Source organism: Neofelis nebulosa, chromosome 13, assembly GCF_028018385.1.
Source record: "Neofelis nebulosa isolate mNeoNeb1 chromosome 13, mNeoNeb1.pri, whole genome shotgun sequence".
Classification (NCBI taxonomy): domain Eukaryota; kingdom Metazoa; phylum Chordata; class Mammalia; order Carnivora; family Felidae; genus Neofelis; species Neofelis nebulosa.
The window spans coordinates 21,720,494-21,738,541 of record NC_080794.1 but is presented as its reverse complement, the minus strand read 5'-3'; the positions used below and the strand labels follow the sequence as shown (position 1 = coordinate 21,738,541).

The window sequence follows — 18,048 nt, the reverse complement described above, 5'->3', positions numbered from 1 at the left end:
GGTGGCCGCCCACAGGGTTTCAGGGCACACACACCAGAGCACATCCAGCAGTTAGAGGGTAGGTCAGCCTCGCCTGTGCAACCGGTGGCTGCTGTCCCGCTTGCTTGGATTGTTTTCAGTGCGTCCGGCCAGCCATCCTTAGAGGAGGCGAACAGAACCTTTCTCCCCTGGTGCTGAGGGGAGGCCCACAGCCTAGTCTCTGTGCTTCAGGGCCATGGCTCTGGTTTTCAGGCCAGGATGCTCTCGGAAGCTTAAGTTAAAGCTATTTGTAAACATTTTCAGGAGAATAAAATAATGTCCATTAATTTAAAATTTTTTAATTAGGGTAGCCTGGGTGACTCAGTTGGTTGAGCGTCTGACTCTTGACCTCGGCTCAGGTCACGATCTCATGGTTTATGGGTTTGAGGCCCGCCTCGAGCCCTGGGCTGACAGCACAGACCCTGCTTGGGATTCTCTCTCTCCCCTCCCCCACTCATGCATGTGCTCTGTCTCCAAGTTATAAAAATAAAGTTACAAAAATTAAAAAAATGTTTCACTTGTAATTAAAGCAGTGAGTAAGGCATTGTCACATAGCAAAAATAGAGGGCTAAGGTTGTCTTAGTCTCCAACATCTTATTTTCTTTTTTATTCATGTTAATTTTTAAATTTCAAAAACGATTTCTTTTGAGAGAGAGGAGAGGGGAGGAGGGTCAGAGAGACGGAGAGAGAGTCCCAAGCAGGGCCTCCAATGTCAGCACAAACCTGATATGGGAACTTTTTCACCAACAGAGAGATCATGATCTGAGCTGAAATCAAGAGTCAGGTGCTTAATTGACTGGGCCACCCAGGTACTCCTAATTTCGATTTATTTTCAAAGATGTTAAGTAACTTCTGCACAGACCCACGACCCAGGTATCAAGAGTTGTATACTCCCCTGACTGTGGCAGCTGAGTGACCCTGGTTTTTGTTTCTTTTACATTTTTTTTTTAATTTTTTTTTTAATGTTTTTTTAATTTATTTTTGGGACAGAGAGAGAGAGACAGAGCATGAACGGGGGAGGGGCAGAGAGAGAGGGAGACACAGAATCTGAAACAGGCTCCAGGCTCTGAGCTGTCAGCCCAGAGCCCGACGCGGGGCTCGAACTCACGGACCGCGAGATCGTGACCTGGCTGAAGTCGGACGCTTAACCGACTGCGCCACCCAGGCGCCCCTCTTTTACATTTTTTAATGGTTATTTATTTTTGACAGGGAGAGAGAGACACACACAGAGTGCAACTGGGGGAGGGGAAGAGAGTCAGGGAGACACAGAATCCGAAAAAGGCTCCATGCTCTGAGCTGTCACCAAACAGCCCGACCTAGGGCTTGAACTCATGAATCGTGAGATCATGACCTGAGTCGAAGTTGGACACTCAGCCAAGGGAGCCACCGAGGTGCCCCTGTTTTTCATGTTTTGCTCAAAGTGCCACCACACACATCATTTCAAGGAAAACTGTGGCCGAATTGCCCCCACCCTGGTTCTTACTCCCCTCCCTTCCCCATGCGATAGTATTCTAAAACGGACAAAACAACCGTTTTGTCCCCTTACTTACCTGCTAACTCATGTGTGCTCAGTGTGAGCCCTGGCACATCCACTTCAGATTTACCCAGTGGCATCTAGGTACTAAAGCGATATTTATTGCTCAGCCACGTGGATTGCAAGGAGGACAACACAAAGGGCTCACGGTGCCACCTTATGCTCCGGGATTGACACGTGAACTCACCCACCCTCTGGGAATTCTATGCCCTGGGTTAGGTCAGGGTATGCATCAATGATTAAGTGACCATGTGGGTTGATACTGGTGGAAGATGGGTGATGCATTCATGAGGGTTTACTGTACATCTTCCTTTGGCATTTGTGCAGAAGTTTCTAGAATAGAAAACGTTAGTAGCTGTTCAGGGATCCCCTCCATGCGATAGATGGTCTCAGCCTGGCCCTCACTTTGGATGCTCCCTGGCCCTCACTTTGGAACGTAAGGTAGCCCGGGTTCAAACTTTGAGCTGCACCGGCAGCGGAGACACGTCTCCCATCACAAATCAGCGTGCAAGTCCTACACGTCACGATTCCACCTTGACCTTGCTTTCACATTTTGATTCGTGTGACATCAGGATGCTTCCTACAAGTGGTGACGTCTTAGACCTGCTGAAACGTGGCCTATGATGACATCAAAGTCACGATGGGAGGTAGTTGCTTGTCTCCAACTCCCTTTGAGAGGTGGAGTCTAAGGCCTCCCCTTGAGCCTGGGCCGGCCTCAGTGACATGCTTGACCAAATGGATGTGTAGATGGGATGCTCCGGGAACCTGTGTGACAGAGTTGTTCACAGATGGAAGCGGTGCGTGCTTGGCACTGGCTTGTTTCTAGGGGAAGAGAGGACTTGATTTCTCTACTCTGTAATTCCTAACAATGCAGTGCCTGTCGAGGTTGGTGTATCATTTGTGGGAGTCGGTGGCTTGATGAATTGGTGTCTTGGTCTCTCTGCAGTCGCAGTGACCGTTCATGAGAAGTGCAGCTGGCTTCTCCCTTGTTCCCCGAGTCACCCTGCTCTAATCCAGACAGCAGTCCCTGTGCTGTGCTTGTCTCTCAGCTTCATCACAGTCCCTTCAGAGAGGTTTCCTTGGGTTATTTATATATTTTTTCATGTCTATTTATTTTTGAGAGAGGGAGATAGGATGTGAGAAGGGGAGGAGCAGAGAGAGAGGGAGACACAGAATCAGAAGCAGGCTTCAGGCTCCCGGCTTACAGCCCAGAGGTGGACGCAGGGCTCGAACCCACAAACCTCGAGATCATGACCTGAGTCGAAAGTTGGACGCTTAATCTGGTTAGTCACGCAGGTGGCCCTTTTGTGTGTGTTTGGGCGGGGGGGGGGGGGATGGGTGTGTGTGGATGTGTGTGTTTGCGAGTGTATGTGTTTAACTTACAGTAATAGATTTTTTCACTTGTGGCAAAGTCCTCATTTACAAGGAACAAACATTGGAAGCCATGAGAAGATGTATGCTGGCAGGTTGCAGTAATGATTTCTGTTGGCACGAAGAGAAAACTTTATGCAGCTATAAATCTTTGGAAGCTTGTTATTTTCTGTATTTTCTCAATGTGTCTGAAAACCAGTTGAGCTATTTCGTTAGCCAAATGCACTTCCTCCTTCCCTCCTTCGGATTTCTTCACAAAGCCGTGTGAAGTGTGAAAGGATGTCCTGGAGTCCTGAAAAGGTCTGCACGCCTGACGACTTGCCCTGGCGGCAGACGTCCTCCTGACGTTTTTACTCTTCATCGTGTTACACACGGATCCCTCCAGATGCCTGGGAGTTCCTCAGTGGATCGCTGGGTTTCAGAGAGAGACCTGTGAGCAGCCTCTCACCTTCCGCCAGGAAGAAAGGTCTGTGCCTTATCAAAATGAATGAAATCTTGCCATTTGCAGTTACATGCATGGAACTGGAGGATATTATGCTAAGTGAAATTAGTCAGAGAAAGACAAAAATCATATGACTTCACTCATATGAGGACTTCAAGAGACAAAAGGGATGAACATAAGGGAAGGGAAACAAAACTAATATAAAAACAGGGAGGGGGACAAAACAGAAGAGACTCATAAATATGGAGAACACACTGAGGGATACTGGAGGGGTTGTGAGGGGGGATGGGCTAAATGGGTAAAGGGCACTAAGGAATGTACTCCTGAAATCATTGTTGCAGTATATGCTAACCAATTTGGAGGTAAATTATAAAACAAAACAAAACAAAACAAAAACAGAAAATTAAAACAAAAAAGAAAAGTCTGTGCCTTGTCACCATGGTATTCCTTCCCCTCAGACCACAGCAGTGAGTCCCTGGGCAAGGATGGGGAGGGGATTCTCCCTTTGGGTGTGCGGAGATCAGATCAGGATAGAAATTTTTTCTGGGAGGATATTTTGTTGTTTATAAGGTAAAGTCAAGAGGGCGCCTGGCTGGCTCTGTTGGACCAGCATGTGACTCTTGATCTCGGGGTCACAGGGTCGTGAGATTGAGTCCCACGTTAGGTGTAGAGATTACCTATCAATCAATCAATCAATCAATCAATATAAATAAATGACATTTTAAAAATCCAGCTCCGTTTCCTCTGTTGCCTGTGGTTTTCAAAGAGAACTCAGGAGCTGGGGAGCAGGAGCATATGGACTGTGGGCATGGCTGCCAGGCAGGATGTGAGGAATCAGGCACAGGTGCTCACCCTGCCCTCTGATGAGGCTGGCTTCCAGAAGGGCCAGGAATGGTGTGGCCTTGCCGAGTTTTCCTCATGAGTCTAGAACAACAGGCAAAGCCCTCTTTCACCTTCACCCTCCGGGAGATTTAGCCTCACCGGCCCTCCCCAGAGACCCTGTCCTTTTGTGTGACAGTTTCCCCTGGTCCGAACTGCAGGCAGCTTAAGTCGTGCATGCAGTTGGGTGGCCTCTTCCCAGCTCGGGGCCATGGGGCACACTTGACTGGAGAGGCAGAGACTGTGTACAAATCACACAACTTCCGGTCTGCCATTGTTTCGTTTGTGAATGGGCGCCCCGGCGAGACACTGCCTGGTTTCCCCTCCCAGGACTGAGATTTGAGTCTGATGTTTAAAACCGCGTCCACAGTAGATTGCATCTGGGAAATTCGTGCCAGGCTTAGGATACCTAGAGAGACGGGAGCGAGATTTGAGGTGGCCTTGAAGGGACAGTGTGGATCCTGCCTTACCTGCTAGCAAACTGTTGCCCTTTCAGGGCACAGTGACAGGGGTCGCATCTGGGCACTTGAGAGCTGTGCCCTGATTTGCCCCTCGCTGCCATCCCGGATTTGGACTTGAGACCCAGTAGAGCTGGAGGGGGCGGGTCCACACAGGCTTTTGTTCTGGCTGAATTCAAGCCCCAGGAGCACCCTAGTGTGGCACCCCAAAAAGCACCCACTGGGTGTCCCCAGTTGAGACACATGGGTGTAGTTTCCCCTTGATCGACTTAAAATAGTGTTTCATTTGCTTCCTGGCCCAGGTGAAGTCTTACTAGTACTGGTGTGGAAAACGAGTCGGTTCTCATACATAGTTTCTCTTGAAACCCGTGAAAGTTCGATTTTACATTTGCGGGTGGGAAGAGTCTTGTCCTGTTCAGGTGTGAGTCTGCTGTCCTTGGTCTCGGTGCCAGATGGACCCTTCTAGCACTCATGTGCTGGAGGTGGAGGGGACAGCACATCCTCTGAGATTCCCAGTAGGAGAAAAGTCCACATTGTACCAGCCAGATATTTCCCCCGCGAGGTGTGAAGCAGCCCTCCAAGAAATCACTTGAAAAAACGGACACGATTGTCAGAGCCTGAGTTAGGGATGTCACTATTACCCTTCCAGGAAGTACTTGATATCAAAATGATTCCTGTTGTTTCTTTGAAGTGAGAAAGTCCATGGAACCGAGGAATCGCTCACGTTGTTGGGCTCCTTCATGTTTGGACAACACTATTGTCATGACTTAGTGAAGGCATGTTTTCTTTCTTACTTGCTTGCTTTCTTTACTTTATTGATGTTTATTAATGAGAGAGAGAGAGAGAGAGAGAGAGCCACAACGGGGGAGGGGCAGGGAGCGAGGGAGACAGAGGATCCAAAGTGGGTTCTGCACTGACAGCGCAGACCCAATGTGGGGCTGGGACTCATGAGTGGCAATATAATGACCTCAGCCAAAGTCGGATGCTTAACAGACTGAGGCCCCCAGGTGCCCCTGGATGGGTGCATTCTTAATGGATGACTTAACTGCATGGGTGACTTTTTGTTTTCCAGAACATTTTCTTAACTGAATTGAAGCCGGAATGTTTCTGATGGTCTCAGATGCCCTTTGAAAGCAGTGTTAGAAATCCCACATGATGTTTCTTTTGTGTCTGATGTAGTCATTCCTGCACGGGGTTGTGGGTGGGCATTTGGTGGCCCGGCTGCCCAGCCCCCCCAAGCTTAGAGCTGTCACACTGTGGCCAGAGAGCTTGTTGTGGCCTCTGAGAGCCGTTCTCCCAGGTGTCCCTGACCCCGGGCCCTGCTCTTTCAGATGTGGAATCTTAGGAAGGCCACACCATGTCCATTCCCCAGGGAGAGGGGGTGCTGATGAGACCCATGGGAGACTGACCTTATTTTGTGCTATGAGTAACCAGTGTCCTTCTGTCTCCTTTTTCCCAAAGGTGATTTTCCTCTTGTTTTCATTTGGGTTTTGTGTTTCTTACAATCCCCTGTGTGGGCTTCACTCCTCATTGACTACACTTTTCTGAATGATGTAAGTGGAAAGGAGCAGAGATGGGGGCCAAGACCGTGAAAGTTTCTGGGCACCATGAGCACATCAAGGAAGAGACTATCTTAATGCTGGAGTGAAATTGGTCTTTTGAAAGGCAGAGACACAGACCAGGGGGACACAGCTTTCCTGTGAACCCACACTGGCACGACTTGGTCTGTCTTGGGAGCTGATGTTCCCACAACACATGACTCTGTGCTTCTATACATGTGTTCGCGTAGGTACGTGGTGGCTTAGAATCTCCCATCACAAACAGTATTGATGATTCAAGCATCTTGTCTTCAAGAGGGGAGATTTCATCAAGGACTCGTTCACCTACGCTCTCTGCAAGTGGGTGTTCCTGCCACACACCATGTCTTTGAATACTTTCGAAGTTAAACTCCCCTCCACGACTCTAATTTTCCTGCTTTGTCACTGCACGTGGGGTATACTGGGGAGCTGCTTTCTAAGTCCCATATTCTCATGAAAAGCCCCAAATAGGAGAGCCGAGGGATTGTCCCGTGGGAGAGCGGGCCCTGCACCTGACTCGGCATGGCCTTACGCTGCCACCTCTCCCGGTGGTGTTTCCTAGTCAGGAAGTGTAGGTAAAAGGAGCCTTGAAACTGTGCTCAGACTTTTCTTTAGGCTGCACCGGCTTCCGATTGGACCTTCCCGTCCCTACTGTGAGGGACCATCCCTCTGATCTGTTTGGTCACCTGTGGTGCTTGACTTCCTTGGCCCCAATATCTTTCAGGAAAATGAAGCTGTTCTTGGCTGAGGCAGTGCCAGGAAATCATCCCCAAAAGAGTGCGAAGTCTGTCGTGTGGGTATTTTAGACACAAGTGTAGGTTCCTCCCTGACTTGCTGAGCCCACACCTCCACAGAAGCCACGTGAGAATGTGGAGGCCCTGGGAGCCGACTCCCGAGCCGGTGAAGTCACCATTGCTCTCATCGTCGTTTCTGTTCCCGTGGCTTTGAAACATGCTGGATGTTGGGAGAACCCCTGGGACAGTTGTGGGCACCCTGTGGCTGGCTCCAGGTCTTGGAGCCGGTTCTACCCCCATCACCATTCCCAAGGACACTGGGCAGTGGCCAGGGCTGGTTTGCTTTTTCGTTATACTCTGGGATTGCCATCCAGATGTGTGGACGTGGTGACCCCTGGACAGCCCTGTGGGGTGGTCTTTGTGCCATTTTGTGGTCCCCTGATTGCGACAGCTCTAAAGGCTTCTTGACCTGCCATATTTTGACCACAGCTTGGGATCTGCTTCACTATTCCCAGTGTTAAATGTAGAAAGGGGCTTTAGATGATAAATTCTGATAGTCTCTTAGGTCACCTTCGAATATGTAAGAATATGTAAACCCAGTAGTACTTCAAGTAAAGAGATGTTGTCTAAACTTTTTGCCTCACTGTCTTTGACTAGTGTCCTCAAAGTCTCTGCGATGTGGGATTGTTGACTTGCTTTCCCCCTCTGCTATGAGCTGAGGCTTGCAAAGTGCTTCTCCTAATCCCGCTACCTGATGAAAGAGAACCTTTTCTCCATATGAATATAGAAAATTCCCATTTTAGTACAGCTACTCTTGGATTTGGGATGACTCCCCCTGTGCTCCGGGCGGAGCACATTAGTTTCTGTTTTCCCTGTAGACTTGACTCTGAGTCCTACTGACAAGATGGGCCTGGCAGACTAAGGGGAGACTGGCAAAGGCAGGGACTGGGGGTGTGGAGGAATGGGGCCTAGTGGTGTAGAGATCCCACCACGTGACCTCACGTGTCGTCTTAGAAGGCACCGACAGCCTCCCACCTTCCCAGTTCTGTCTCTTCTCTTCTCTTCTTCTCTCTTCTCTTCTCTTCTCTTCCCTTCTCTTTCTTCTCTTCTCTTCTCTTCTCTTCTCTTCTCTTCCCTTCCCTTCCTTCCCTTCAAGCATACAGAAGTTGAGAGAGAATGAGTTTTAAGAACACGAGACCCTCAAGGAAAAGAGCTTGAAAGAGGAACAAAAGCCTCTCATGGTTATGGCAGGAAGTTCGGCATGTGGCAGGACTGGATGGACAAGGTCAGTGTTGGCAGCATGTGCCGTTTCACTGCGGGCACAGAGTTGGCGAAGTAGGGGCTCAGACTTCTTGCAGAAGAGCGTTGAGTCCATGCGTTGAAGGTGAGATCCTCCTCTGTTGACTGACCTTTCTCATGAGGTGTTCCTGCATTTTAGAAGCTCTTTTAGGATTCTCATGTGTGCCGGGGTGTGGGCAATGTGGCAGAAGGCCTTACTGGGGGGTGGTGGGGGGGCTCTGGGTGGAGGACAGAAGCCCAGAAGCATCTTGAGTGTGGGTGTTGGTGTCACTGCTGCCCCCAGTTCACCACGAGCCTAATCTGTGCCAGTCTGTAGACCAGAACCAGATCAGAGACTCTCCTTCACGGCGTAGGCTAGCCTTCAGCCAGCTGGTGCCAGAACCAGACCTGGGGCTGTCCTTCAGTGTGCGGGCGAGGCTTCAGCCAGCAGGTGCTTTGCTGTCCTTCAGGCACTGACGACCTTGACAGAACAGTCTAACCTGGCCCTCTGTGTAGAGTCACTTCCCGTGAGTCCGGGAGAGAGCACTCACTGAGGACAGTGGGCAAGCCTCCTCTGCCATCCAGCTATAGGGCTCAGCATGGTTGACTGCACACATCAGCCTTTGGTGGCACTTTGCATCCTCTGTCCTGAGACACCCGGAGCTCGTCCGCTCTATTCCACGCCCCTTGCAAGAGACTACGGTGTAGCGGGGTGATGTGTTACATGTTTCTCCAGGGAGGTACCTGTATACATTTGCAGACCTCCCTGTAGATGTGAATTTCCCAGTTTGAGCAGTGTCTCTTATTCTGGCCCAACAGATGTCTGCCTCTGTTATGCACAGAAGGGAAGCCATCAGCTGATACGGAATTTCTGGTCTATAATTCTAACCTATCCCTTGTAATTCCAGATGCTGCTCAGATCGGACTCAGTGTTGAGCCAAGTGCAGAACTGCACCACTGGGTCACAGTGAGCCACGCTGAACTGTGTTCACACAGAGCATATATTTAGGGGGTCCTAAGGGCACCGAACACCAGGTCTGGAATTTGCCTACGCTGGGGTTGGACCAAGAGTGAGCTACAGGAAACAGACAGGGACGTTTCCTGGTGTGACTGTCATTCCCGGAGATACCTAGACAGGCAGAGTGGGGAGTGGAATCATCTTTGGATTCTACAAAGTTGCCTGGTTGCCTTTTGCAGTACAAACAGACAACCCGTCACCGCCCGTGTGCTTGGGACAGTGAGAGAAACAGGTTGAAGCCTTTCCTTCCGGAAACAAAGCCTGTGCCCATGGGGTTGTAGGGATTTGAAACGGAGAGAAATTCATGGTCTGTCTGGGTCTCTAGCTCTGGGTTGGCAAAATGACACATTGGGGCAAACAATGAATCTATCAAGGAGAAACTTGATGGCAGTAACAACAAAGCTGTCACTGCTGGTTTCTCTGCTTCTGTTGTCCTCTCAACACCTTGGGCTCTGTCCTTACTGGACCCCGAAGCTTCCCTGAGGAGCCCTCCTTCCCGCCAGCCTGTCTGCAGCTGCCTTTCCCCCGTGTCTTCTGCCTGTGGTCCTTCACTCACCCTGGACATTACTGTATTTCCGTGGAGGCTCTCTGGGGCTGGGGCCTGTCTTCCTTACCTCGTGCCTGGCCTGGCACCGTGCAGGCGCTCAGCGATATCTCATGAGTTACCAGCCGCTGCGGTGATGGTACCCAGACAGCTGACGGAACTGCCCAGGTGTCTACACCTGGTATAGTGGGGAGACTGCCCTTACAGACGAATTTGGTGGGGTGCTGCCATGGGCTCACAGCCCCTCTCTCCGTGCCTCCCTGCACCTGTAGGCAAGTTGGCTTCCAGCTCTTCCAGATTGGACCAACTTGTCAGAAATCTAGGTGGCTCAGTCTATTATGTGTCTGAGTCCCGGTTTCGGCTCAGGTCATGATCTCACGGTTCCTGGGTTTGAGCACTGCATCGGGCTGTCTCCTGTCAGTGCAGAGCCTCCTAGGGATTCTCTCTCTCTCAATATCTCTGCACTCCCTGAAATGCTCTGTCTTTGTCTCAGTCAAAATAAAAAATAAAGTTTAAAAAATGAGATTCAAAAACACATATCTCTGAAGTTCTTTGTAACCTGTCCTCTCTGAGTTGGAAAGAGCCCTGAGATCCCTGTGTTAAGATTTGAGGAGAATGTGATGGAGTCTTGGAGAGGAAAACTCTGCTCAGGCAGGCACTGTTTGCACGAGTGTGGCCTGGGCAGGTGTGGCAGCCGCCAGGCCCAGTGCGCACTGCTGTCTGGCATCCAGCCCTTGTCTGCGGGTGAGCCAGTGAGGTGGACCTCATTCCTGCTCTCGCTCCTCGGCTCGTTCCTGGCCTCGGCCAAACCTCCTGCCTGGGCCATGAGACTAGGCTTCCAGACCACGCCCTCCCTGGTGCTGATGCCTAGTTATAGGCATGATTTTCTCAGTTGGATCAACCTGTTTTGATTAAAGAAAAAACTTGGAAAAATTGCCACTCTGCCTGTCTGGCAGTACTCTTAGAAAAGCTCTCTTACAACTCCTTTCTGCTAAGTTTTGTGCTGGGGAGTCCCTTCCGCAGGCTGTCCTCCAGGGGAGCTTTGTCAGCACTTTTGAGTAAAAACCCAGAGGCTGTGGGAGGCCAGTGTGCCTCAGGTCTCCAGGCAGGATGGACATCAGAGCAGAGCCGGGGAGGGGAGAGAGTGGCAGGGCTCCGAAGTTTGGAATAAACCTCGCCACTCTCTCCCTTGAACTGTGCTGAGAAGGGCCTCCTGATTTCCTCTTCACCCCGGCCTCTCCTGACCCAGGTATCTTGTACGGCCCTGGAGAGACCAGGTGGAGGGGTGTGTATGTGCCGTGTCCCAGGCAGTAAGAGGGAAGGTTCAGATGCCCGCACTGGGTCACACGTCTGGGCCGTCCACACTGGGGACAGAGCCTGGTACTGGGAGGCCAGGCAGGGCCGGGGCTGCCTGGGAGCTCGGTAGTCCATATTTTCAGCTTTGGAGGATGTGGGACATCTGGCATTTACTGAACTTGGTGGGCAGATCTCAGAAACGGGCTTGTATATAAATGCTCGGTGGGGGCTGCATTCCAGAAGCTTTGTTTGCAAAGTGCTGTGATGCCCGGGTAGCTGGTCCCACCGAGGCCAGAGTGGCGGGAAGCCTAGACTTTCCTGCGTGGCAGACCCTGTATGTGGATAGAGCAGGCGTTGCAATTGCAGTTTCTGTGTAGAGTGGTGGAGTGCATGGTGTCACCAAGAGCGTGAGTCTGTCTCCGCCTGTCGCCGCAAATCTCTGGTCCTCATTCCTATGCCACACGGTGGGCAAGTGCCTCGCTTTACAGAGCTAGCGATTGTATCGCCATCTGTGGGTGCCAGGTGTCAGACTCGGCTGGGGAGGGTCCCGGCCTCGTGGCCCTTTCCCCACGCCCCTCAGATCACAATCCCCACCTGGTAGGGTCTTGGCTGGCTTCCGGGATCCCTCCTCCACCAGCTTGCACACAGAGCCTGTTCCCAGGAGGAGCCCTGGTGTGGACAAAGGTGGGGGCCTGTTCCCCGAGGACCATGCCCGGGGGTGTCTGATACAGCTGCTATGCCCGGCAGCTGACACCTTTGCTCTGTGACCTGTTTCAGTCAGCTGTCGGCCACGAGTATCAGTCGAAGCTCTCCAAGCACTCGTCCCAGATCCAGTCCATCAGGGGCATTGGAGGCAAGTTTGGTGTCCAGGTGGGCAGAGTTGACCAGGTGAGTGAGGCGTCATGGGAACCAGAGTGCAGGTGACGGAGCCCCTCCCTCTAGACCAGGGAATGCACTGGGCCTCTCGAGATAGCACCTCGACTCAGGCCTGTGGGGTGCCGTCCAGGTGCAGAGCTTCTAGAAGCCCCCCGCCCCAGTCCCTGACTCAGATGATGTTCCAGGTTAACAAGTGAGAAGAGGAACACTGTTTCTTGTAGAAATCCCCCACATTGGTATCTACAGATCACATAGACCAGGGACAGACAGCCTTCCACTGCCTAAGACCGTGCCCGTGGGGACCATTTCTAACCAGGCTCCCTGCATGGGTATCACTGTGACCCGGTGGTGTTCAGGGCAGACATGGCAGAGTGCCGCACACGTGCCCGTTTCCAGGGCTAAGGCCCGGTGTCCTGGCGCCTCTGGGCCTCAGTCTCTCAGTCTCTGACTGAGGGCCGTGTATACCCTGTTTTACATCACAGCAGTTGGGTTTTGGAGTTAACCCTCTGTCTGCATTCAGGCTTTACCACATGTCAGCTGCGGTTCTGCGTTACCTGCTTGTAAAACGGGGCGACGGGGATTCATGTCTCCTAGGGCCGTGTGCGCAGATGCCCCCCCACCATGCCCGTTGTGGTTACTGATGATAGTATTGTTCTTGGAAGAGCTCATGGGAAAGCAGGTGTGCTTGTGGCGGGAGGGGGTCGCCGAGGGTTGGCATTGCGGGGCTGAAGTCCACGAGCACAACTTGCCGTGCAGGGCCTGCAGGTGGCTACCGGTCCACCCGCACTGCCTACTGGGCGTTGCAGAATGTTTCCTGGCCGAAAGTTTCCATCCCCAGAGCTTTGCGCGTGAGGCAGGCCTGCCCATGGCTTAGGAAGGCAGAGGTCAAAAAATAACACGGTTTGTGGTTTCAAACCTTTCACACGCATTCTGGGATCAGATGACCTGTTTTGGAGACCTCTAAAAACGTGTTTCCCTTCTTGTGGTAATTGCACTCTGTTGTGGGTTTTGAATACCAGGGGAAAACTGAGAAACACGCCTCTCAGAAAGCTAAGGCCTGAGGCCAGTCGAGCAGGGGGAGAAGCCAATGTCCCCGGAGGTGGTTTCCTGGGGAGTGCGGTGTCTCCTCTGGGGGAGACTGTGCTCTCCGGGTGCGTGGGTCCTGTGTCACCGCCACGGAAGCTGTCTTTCTGAGCAGTGTTCCCTGGACAGTCGGCTCTGGGGCCTGGTCAGTGAAGAGCTATCTTCTCCCCCAACAATGTAAACCCGAGCCTTTCAATTAATGATGGTTCACTTTTACTGGACACGGGTGCTCTCGAATACGTCACTGGCTGACCTTTCAGTTGTGCCCATGTTGTAGAACCTTTTTTACCAATGAAAGAGTGTCACCTTCTCAGAGGACTTGATGTGTCTTGAGCAAGCCGGTTTCTTCCGCCTCTTGCTTGTCATCAGATGAGCCAGGGCGCGGGTGCTGTGGCCAGGTGTGGGCATTTCCTGTCCCTTTGGAAAGGGATGGTAAGTGAGTAGCTTCCAAAGGGTTAGTTTCCCGAGTGGGAACGCGGCTCGTTTCTGCCCCAAGAAGCAGGTACCCATCACAGGCTTGGGGTCCTCGCTGCCCAGGGCACAAGTTGTAGGCCGAGGCCGGCTCACTGATGTGTGACCGTGGGTGGTGTTTTCATACGTGTGCGTCATGTCCTGGTGACTCCTAATTCCGGAATGTTGCTGTCGTGAGTGATAGACGAGAGACCAGTCCATCGTCGGTCTTTGTCCCCGACCCCTGTCCAGTCCCCTCAAATTACTCGAGCGACTTTGGCATCAAGTACAGCCTCAAGGCAAAGCACGTGGACAAGAGTGTCGTGGACTTCAATCTCCAGGGCATGACCGAGAGACACGAGTCACAGAAAGGTCAGCCTGTGGCAGCACGTCCTCACCGCTTGGGGCCCCGTCGTGTGGGACGCCTCCTGCGTCCCCAGAATAGGACCCGGGGAGACAGGCCCACATTACACTCCCAGCCTTTTTACCTGAACATGTGAGAGCACTCCTGTCTCTTCCATGGCTTTAGGGGGATTGTCGTCCTTCGGATGCCAGCTCAACCCCAGTCCCGTGAAGGGCCCAAGTCTCCCAAGCTACTTCCTTCTTCTCTGGACCATGGGATCCAGGCGCTATGCAGTTTTTGAAGTTAAAAACCTTGTTCTCTTGTGTCATAGACATTAGTGATTATTAAGAAGCATAAATTTCTAGAAGAGGAATTGCCGGGTCACGGAAGGTGGAATGTAAAATTTTGGTGGATGCTGCCAGATTGTCCCTGCAGGCCCTGCTGGTTTTCCTGTCCCTCGTTAAAATCCCTGCCAGGCATCAGTTATACACTGATGTGTGCATGCGGGGTGTGTTAGAGACGCAGTACCCTCCCGCAGAGGCTGCAGATTGTTGGCTCTTTTGCAATGTTTTATTTCGCGTGCATGTTAGAAATGTTCATAAAGATTTTATCTTTTTGAAGTCATCCGTACACACGTGTGCTGCTCAAACATACAACCCCTATATCACAAGTCAATAGCTCGCACACCTGAGTCACCAGGAGTTCATGCACGTTTAAATTTTGTGTGATTTTCTTCGTTTATTTCTTTCTTTGTTTGTTTATTTATTCATTTATGTATGTGTGTATGTGTGTATTCATGCATGTATTTATTTATTTATTTATTTATAATAAACTGGGAAGCGGCAGAGAGAGGGAGAGAGAGATTTCCAAGGAGGCTCCACACTGTCAGTGCAGAGCCTGACGTGGTGCTTAAACTCACAAGCCACGAGATCATGACTTGATTGTGAAACCAGGAGTCTGATGCTTCACCAAATGAGCCACCCAGGTGCCCGTGCACGTTTCAGATTTTGAAAATCATTGCCAACCGTTAACAATAGAGAGCTCACGTATGAATTAAAAACCCAGAGATCTTTAAAAGATGAATTAAACCCCACGACTGGAAACACCACCAGCTCGGCATTTGCCCAGGGAAGCTGCTGGTGCTCCCGCGGGACACTTCCTGTCACTGGCCTGCCCGTCTGTCGTGAGGCGGTGGACTTGGCCCTGGAGTGCGCACCCCCTGCCTGCTACCCACGCCCCTCTGCCCGCCGTGCACCCTGCTGATCAGGGCCTTGTCTTGGATCGTCTTCAGTGCTGTTCAGACTCTCTCCCCGACGTGGCATGTAGGAGTAGAAACCGCCTGTGTAAAATACACCACACCATTTCACTGCATTGTTTCTGACAATGAGTGGAAGCTGGGCTTGCTGCCTTGGTTGGCTAGACTGTTCTGTGGCAGACAGTCATTCGAAAGACACGGCAATAGCAGCATCAAAGGTCTGTAAGGCAGGAACCACACAAGCTGCCTGAACCTCGTGGGCACAGACGGCACACTGGGCTGGAGTCAAAATGAGGCTCATGAGAGAGCCCCAGTCCGGGCCACGTGGAGTAAGTAGCACGAGTATTTTTTAAAAGTGCCCGTGGTAAAAGGGCTGTGATGGACATGCAGCTGAACTGATTGTTGCCATTCTTTTCCTATCGGAAAGAGCAGGCCTTCACGGACCTATTGCCCATGTTGCTTGACGACGGAAACAGCTGGAAGTGACCAGCCTTATGGGGTTCCTTCGTGCGTTCTCTTCTGCATGGGGGCGAGGACTTTGTCAGAACTGCTCGGTGAGGTTTTTAGAGGCTCCACATCCTCCCACCCTTTGAGGGAGGGAGAGTGTCTCTTGTCTGCAAAGGCACCAAAGGCACAGGCTGACTGTCCTAAAGCTCAGGTCTTTCCTCTATTCGGGGTAATTTGACATCTGTATAAACATCCTGTGAACGGAAGGGGAGGGGGCAGTGTCAACAATGGACCAAGCGAGGATGACCTCAGGGGGAATGTTACCCCCTCAGAATGCCCAGCTTTAAATGTTTTCCCTACTTGTTCCCAATTGTTAAGACCACAAGTTCCTTGTGTGGGGAACCAAGGGCAGTATTGCTGGGTAATCATTAATGATTCCAGGATTGCTTTCTGATTGGGGATAGTGTTGGCCACATTTTCCAATGTCTGTAAAATACGAATGAATTGTTTCTGTTGTGGGGAGAGACAGTTTCCGTAATGAATTTCTCAAATGTCCGTGGCAGTGAATCCTAATAGAGTTTCAATTTATCCCTTACCTTTTCCCTGTGCTTCTTTGTTTCTTCAATTCTACATATGAGTGAAAGTATTGCATGGGATTTGTCTTTATCTCACAGACTTATTTCGCTTAGCAGAATACTAACTACTTCAAACATGTCCCTGCAAATGGAAAGTATTCATTCCTTGTTTTTGCTGATATATATACATATATATATATATCACTGATATACATGGATATATATATATCACTGATATATATGGATATATATATATATATATCACTGATATACATGTATATATATACATGGATATGGATATATGGATATATATATGGATATATATGATTGATATATATATTCATATATATGTCTGTATATATCCATATACATGTACTTATATATATATCAAAATACATATCCATATGTGTATTCATTTATATCCAAACATATGTGTATATATATATTTATATATCCACATATACCCATATACGTCTTTACATATTTATATACATAATTACATACCTATACATATATATCCATGACTATATCCATGAATGTATCTACATCTCTATATGTTTATATGGATCTATAGATATATAGATATATGTAAACATATATATTTATTCATATATCAATATATATCGATTATATAGATATAGATATAGATTTAGATATTGATATAGATATACATCCAACTATAGGACCCAGATGGAGGTAGAGAATATGATGGTATGGGAAAGAAGTCAACCAGAAAAAGGCAAGTACCATCCAGTAATTTTACTCATATGTTTAATTGAAGTAACAGACAAGCAAATGGAAACACTGAGAGACAGAGTGAGACAGAGAGAGAGAGAACAATGAAGAAACAGACTCTTAAGATGAAACAATCTGATAGTACCATAGGGGTGGTGGGATGCACTGGGGGGTGGTGAAATCGGTGATGGTGTTTGAACGGTGTCCTTGTCATGATGAACACAGAGTGATCTATGGAATAGTAGACTTGAAAGTAATATAACTCTTCATATTCACTAACTGGCATTAAAGAAACAAAAACAGAAAAGACACTGTGAAAAAGCAAGACAATTAAATGAGGACCTATCCACTCATTGACTAGGTGAATTACATGAGATCTTAGCTATGGCACTCTTGCCATGCCTGCCGTGGCCTAAGACTAACTTGGAGGAAGTGACAGTGTCTTCTGAGGCACACAGGGCTTTGACACTGCTATTGTGGTGTCTTTGAAATGACCGTCGGCTACAGGGCAGTATTCCCAACCAAGGCAGCAGTCATTGTCAATAAATCCATGCACTGAAATTGGGCGGTGTATTTTCCACAGGCCATCCACGATATAGGGACTCTGACTCTCTCCCTCACTGTTTCTCCCTATACACTCTGCTTACTGTACCTATATGTGCGGGCTTCTCTCTCATTCATTCCCTGGATTAAGAACTAGGATGATGAGAGCAAATGGTCTCTGGCTACTCTACCTCCGGATGAAGATTTGAAGGAAACTTCCCAAGCTGCTGCCGAAACCCCTTTTGTTTCAGGGATCTTCCCTGTCTTCTCTGGCCTGACATGGACTGCCTAATTTCCCTTTTGGAAAACCAAACCAAGCCAAACAAAAAAAAAAAAAACATGGTGTCTGCTCATCTAACTGAGCTGACACGCTTTAGAACCACGTGAACTCTTTTCTCTGCCCTCTGTGCCTCTGTTGGCCTTCAGGCAGACACCTCACCTTTTCTGCCTTCTCTTTCCCCCTCCTACTGTTTCTGCACCACCTGGGGTGCAGCCTACCCTGCAAACCAGCCTGCAAACCAGCCCTGGCCACTGCCCAGTGTCCTTGGGAATGGTGCTGGGGGTAGAATCGGCTCCAACACCTGGAACGGCC

At 49.9% G+C, this 18,048-nt stretch overlaps 1 pseudogene; it reads left to right on the top strand.

Moving 5' to 3' along the window:
- LOC131492390 (src substrate cortactin-like) overlaps positions 1-18,048 on the top strand; it is a 62,178-nt pseudogene that overhangs the window by 43,813 nt on the left and 317 nt on the right.